The sequence below is a fragment of the Spermophilus citellus genome (assembly GCF_964194105.1).
Source record: "Spermophilus citellus genome assembly, chromosome: 10".
NCBI classification, from domain to species: domain Eukaryota; kingdom Metazoa; phylum Chordata; class Mammalia; order Rodentia; family Sciuridae; genus Spermophilus; species Spermophilus citellus.
Genome location: NC_138197.1, coordinates 1,608,754 through 1,614,721, shown reverse-complemented (window position 1 = coordinate 1,614,721; position 5,968 = coordinate 1,608,754).

Here is a 5,968-nt window from a genome sequence, read left to right as displayed (position 1 = left end):
CCCCATTATCTTTATCACCATCCCCACCACCATCCTTATCATCACCATCCCCATCACCACCACCCCATCACCATTATCATTGTCATCATCCCCAACCCCATCCTCATCCCCATCACCATCCCCATGACCACCATCCCCATCCCCATGACCACCATCCCCATCCCCATCACCATCACCATCCCCATCCCCATCACCACCAGCACCATCACCACCAGCACCATTATCATTATCATCCCCCTCCTCCTCCTCATCATCACCATCCCCATGACCACCATCTCCACCATCCCCACTATCACCATATTACCACCATCCCAGTGACCCCATCCCCATGACCACCATCCCCACGGCCACCATCACCATGACCACCATCCCTATCCCCACCCCCATGACCACCATCCCCACGGCCACCATCCGCATCCCCCTCATCACCATCACCACCACTGTCATCACCACCATCACTCTGCCACTACCCACTGCCATCACCAGGTAAGTAACCACCGTCCCCATCACTGACATCAAAGCATCCCGTCTCCCTCACCCATCATTGTCGTCACCAGTACCCCATCACCACCACTGTCATTGTCATCATTATCACAACTATCAGCGCTGGTCGGCCAGCATCAGGGACAGGCAGTCCACAGCCGGGGAGCTTGGACGCACACGTTTGGGTCACATTGGGAGCAGAGCCCCCTCCTGTGAGTTGGACTTACTCAGGGTTCCGAGGACGCCCCCTGCCGTGCCCCAGCTGGCTCCTCCAGGGCAGAAGGGTATGGGTGGGGTGGATGGCCACGGCCTGCTCTTTGGAGCCACAGCCTCAGAGGGAGGGAGGACCCCAGGATCTTTCAAGTCTCAGGGCGTCGGCTCCCAGATCTTGAATCTTGCCATACAAACTTAGAGAATAAAGGGATTTATTGGGGGTTTCCAGCCTTTATTTTAATTAAACAAGATATTCATCCCTTGATCCTTGCTGTCTCTGCACAGGGGTCCTGTGGAACCCCTCCCCCCATTATCCTCCTCCTGTGACTCTTGTCCCTGTCATCTGACTCACTTGCAGCAGCATGGCGGGGGGCTTGATAGCCACATCAGGTCCCTTCGAGTCTCAAAGTAAAATGCTGAGTCCTCCCACAGCCACCCGCCCCGGTGACCTGGCCCTGACGCTCTCAGCTCATCTCTCTCACCCTCTCCCTGGGCATGGCTGTCTGTCACTCTGACCTCCTGGCTCTTTCTCGGGACCCTGAGCCTTTCTGGAGCTCCTGCCCCCAGTCACCACGGTTCTACCGCCATTGCAGTGGGTTCCCTCCTCGGAGGTGGCTCAGTCACCTTACCTGAGAGCGCATGCTGGCACCCATGTCCTCTGGTCCCAGATGTACCTGTTGTTCGCTCACCCCTCTCCTCCACCCCGCCCACCTGCTTCCTCCACAGCCCCCTCCCAGAGGACAAGCTGGCTCAGCAGGAGAGGACTCAGCTGTCCCCTGGTGTCATCAAGGACATACTCATGGTCCCCCAAGAGGGCCACCGCTCCAGAGTGAAGGCTACCCCGGTACAACAAGGGATGGGCCGCCTGGCCCCAACATCCCAAGAAGACTCCCCACTGTCTGCCTCTGGTCCTCAGGGTGCTGCACCCCGAATCACCTGGACCCCACTACCCTTACCTGGCCCACCCCTGGTCTGCATCCTGCCCAGCCACACGAGGCCTGTGGCCACTGCTGGACTTGGAGTGCCCCTGCTGGAGCCCTCAGCGTGGACACCCGCCACAGGGTACCGCAGCTCAGTGACTGCACTAAATACCCAAATATTAAATTGATGATGGAAATCTAAAATATTAATGTATTCTAATTGAATATTCTCTGATAAATTATCCGAGCGTTTGCAGCAATTTGATTTTACTTTCATTTTTTAAGACACTTTCAGCTGCATAAATACAGCCATTAAAGCAATTCAAGCCAGGGGACATTTCCTGCTCAGATGGGGAGGGTGCACACAGGGCTGCACGTTCCCTTCCCATGACTGATCAAACCACAGAACCCAGGCACCAGGTCCTTGGACGACCGCTCTCTCCACGTCCCTTGGGCTTTAGCAAGGACGGTATGAACTCCCGGTAGGCACAGGGAGATGTGTGGTCACGGGAGGCTTGGGGCAGCTGGGGACAGCCCATCCTGCTGCGCTGGAACCACTGGGGTAGCACTGGCTAGGCCCCAGGTGTACTGCCCCCCCCCTGGGGTGGGAAGGGGCAGCCCCTGCAGGTGACGGGCAGGACCAAGGGCCACCTTATTTCTGCATGAGGGCTTCTCCACAGAGGCCTTTCCTTGGGGCTGAGCTGATGGCCCAGGGGTGGCTCCCACAGTCAATCTTAGGTAGTCTCCCCATCCAGTCGTGGTCACTGTGTCTGCACAGAGGGAAGGTGCCACATTGTCACCATCTGTTTATTGGGGAGAAAAGCCACCACAACTGGATTCTGGGAACATGTTGGTTCCTTCCCAGGGACGGTCGGTCCTTTATGCCCTGCTCACCATGGCCTCTCTGGCCCCAGAAAACAGGCTCATCAGGGATGGGAGGTCAGCAGACTCTGCTCCGCGGGGACTCAGCTAATGCTCCAACCTGTACCTCTGTAGGAGATTCTTCTAATTCTAGGCATCCCCACAAGAAAAGTATGGAGCCCCCAGAGCCAATACCGAGCCAGTTATCAGAAGCAGGGAGGTGCACACTGCAGGCTTCAGCCCCCTGGTCTTTGCCTGGCTGAGTTGTCATGTTGCTGTCATGTGTCATCTACACAAGTTACTCAGCCCCACGGTTCAACCCTCCGGCTTCACTTAGTGAGAAATTAAGGGAAGGTCACTGTCTTCCCAGTGGCCCAGAGAGCCTCTTCCTGCATCTCCGTCCCTTCCTGTGGGTCTGAAATTTGGGCTGATGTCACTGGTTTTCAGCTGAAGAAGGTCCTTCGCACCTCCTGTAGGTGTGCTGGTGACATGTTCCCTCAGTCTGCGTATCAGGAACGACTTTTCTTCATTCCACCTTGTGGAAGACATTCTGTCTGGGTGTGGAATTCTGGTCTCCCATTGGCCGGTGGCTGCCATTGTTCTGCAGGGAAGTCACCATCTCCCTCTCTGCGGCCATCTGTGGGTCTGCTCCCCTCTGCTCGGAGTCTTCTCGTTATGGCTGAATTTCAGCAGTTTGACTGTAAGGAAATGCTTTGTTTGATGTATCCTGTCCGGATTCATTAAGTTTTTTGGATCTATATGTTTGTTTCTCTACCAAATTTGGGGGAAATTCAACCTTTATTTCTTCGATGAATTTTCTCAATCTCCCTTTTGTCTTTCTCTGGGTCCCTTGTCATTGTCCCACTGAAACTGTCTGTTCCAGTCCTCCCACCAGCCGTTCTTCAAATGGGATGATCTTATTGATCTATCTGCAGATGCACTGACCCTGTCCTCTGCCTTCTACAGCCTATTCCTCAGTGAGGTTTTCATTAGAAAGGACGTACTCTCCAGGTTTCCCAGTTCCATTTGGTTATATTTTTAAATATTCCATTTTGTGCTGTTTATTCCCCATCTCTTCATTCATTCTGACTATATTTTCTTTAAATCTTTATGTTCAGAAGAGATATTTGAAGTTCCTGGCTGCTGGTTTTAGTAAGCCTTTTCCCAGCCCCTTCTCCATTCTAAACACGGCCCAGTCCTGTGCATCCAGAGGGACAAGGGACAGAGCAACTCATCAGCACCAAGAACAGGACGCCCCTCTCCACACTCTGGGGGCTAATTTCCAAACAGAGGAATGAGGCCTTTCCACCGAGGATTGGAATCATCGAACAGAATCTCACCATCGTTTTATCAAATTACAGCTCAGACTGGGTTGTGATTTTCTTCAAGGGGAAGAAGAAAATGCTGGCCGATGGGTGACCGTCTTGACCACAGAAACACAGACCCCCCCCTGCAGGACGGGCAGCCACAGCGGCTGCTGGGGGCTTGGAGGCACACAAGCAGCAGGCGGCACCCTGCTCAATGCGAGACACTGGCTTTCTGTGCCAGGACCACGGCACAGAGGTGCCACCAGGCCACTTGGAAAGACGTGCGGCTGGCTGGACCACAGTGTGTCAGAGATCACAGGCCGGCTCCATGTCCCTGCCCCACCTGCTTCCACACGAGACAGCCTTCAAAACTAACCCAGAGAGTTTCGGCCACCACCAAGAAGGCCCTGCCCTGGGGCCCGCCTCCCTCCCTGCTGGCCTCCGCTCTGCACCGCGCAGGCCTCCAGGGACAAGGGCAGCCTCGGCCTTCCTGACACCGTGTGCAGAGCCTGCCTGGCTCTCGGCCGCCCCCCACGATCCCCTGCTGAGCAGGAAGGGCCCCACTCACCCTCACTAGCTGCTGCGGGAAGGGCCCACGCGAGTTCTCCGGCACGTTGATGGGGGGGATGACCCAGTCTCGCTTCTGCCGCCTCAGCCCCCCGGAGCGCTGGTGCGGAGGCCAGGGCAGCAGCATGTCCCTTGGGGGCTGGGAGGGGTCCAGGGTCACGTCTTTCTTCTTTCCTCTCTGCAGCATTGAGTGGAGGGAGAGAAGAGTCAGGGGAGTCGGGTTAAGTTTTGCACCAAGGAGAAGCACGTCTGTTAGGAGAACCTGCCGCTCTTGGTAGAGGAAAGCTGTGAACTCTGGGAACTCTGGGCAGAGTCAGGAAGACATCGGGCAAGACCCTCATGGATACTCAGGGCCTGGGTTACAGGATTAGCGTGGAGAGGCAGCTCAAGAGGGGCATAGCCACCAACAATGTCACCAGCAGGGTGGACAAGGGCTCCTGTCATTTATTTATGTTTTGGTGCTGGTGGTTGAACCCAGGAGTTCATGCTTGCTAAGCACACGCTCCACCATGGAGCTCTATTCCAGTTCAGTAAGGGCTTTGTAAACCCCAAATAATGGGGGAAAGCATGGAAGACCGACACATTTTAATTATAAACTCCTGTTTATAAAAATATACCCATAAAGCAAATGATAAGTTTGGAAAATATAAAGTATAACCAATTTGATGAGTGTTAATAGCCTCTATAGAAAGAGCTCTTACAAATAAATAAGAAATAATGAAGTATTTTTTCATAACAGGAAAAGGACATAAAAAGATAGCAAAATAAATATTAATAGCTAATAAACTTGTGAAAATGTCCACATCTTCCAGCAATAAAAATTGCAAATTAGAGTGGTGTGTCCTGTCCACCTGTCCAACTGACAAGACCAAGCAGAATTAACACTCACCCGGGGAGCCCGTTGTGACTCAGGCTGTGAGTGGGGGCGATGGCAGGGCTGTGGGGTTTGGGTTAAGCAGATGAGAGCCTAATGTTTCTGGCCTCCTCTTTCTGAACTGGGCATGGTGATGAGAGCTCTGTGTCAGATGACGATGAGGAATGTGGCCGTCACCTGTGTGAGCCTGTGTGAGCCTGCCTGTGCTGCCACTGTGGCTCCCTGAGCTGCTGGGCCCTGCAGCCAGCACAGCCTTCCCCACCAGGGTGCCAGCAGCTAACCAGAGCCTCAGCAGCCCTGCCCAGGGACAGCAGCTCCGCAGCTGGAAATGCGTCCTGAGAGCGTGGGTGGATGAGGGCGTCCAGGGAGATGTGTTCACGGTAGTAAAATCACCAGGGAAACCCTGGATGACTGGGCAAGCCCTCAGTACAGCCACATCTGGGACGCTACTGTCACTGCGTGCCACTCTGGGGTCTTGTTCTGTGCTATTGCTTTGCCCTCTACTTGCAGGGTCCCTGGATGTCAGAGCTCACACGATGTCCCAGGGCAGCAGAGTGCCCACACGGTGCGCGGGTGACACGTTCATGTCCCTGTCTCCTCACAGCAAGCTCAGCTCTGCCCGGGTCCACGCTCACCTTAGTCTGAGTCTCCGGGAGCCAGAGGAGGCAGAGCCCGGTCAGCACAGCCCAAGGCAGAGGGCCATGCTGGCTGCGGCACCTGACTGAGGCTGCCTTCTAGCCAAA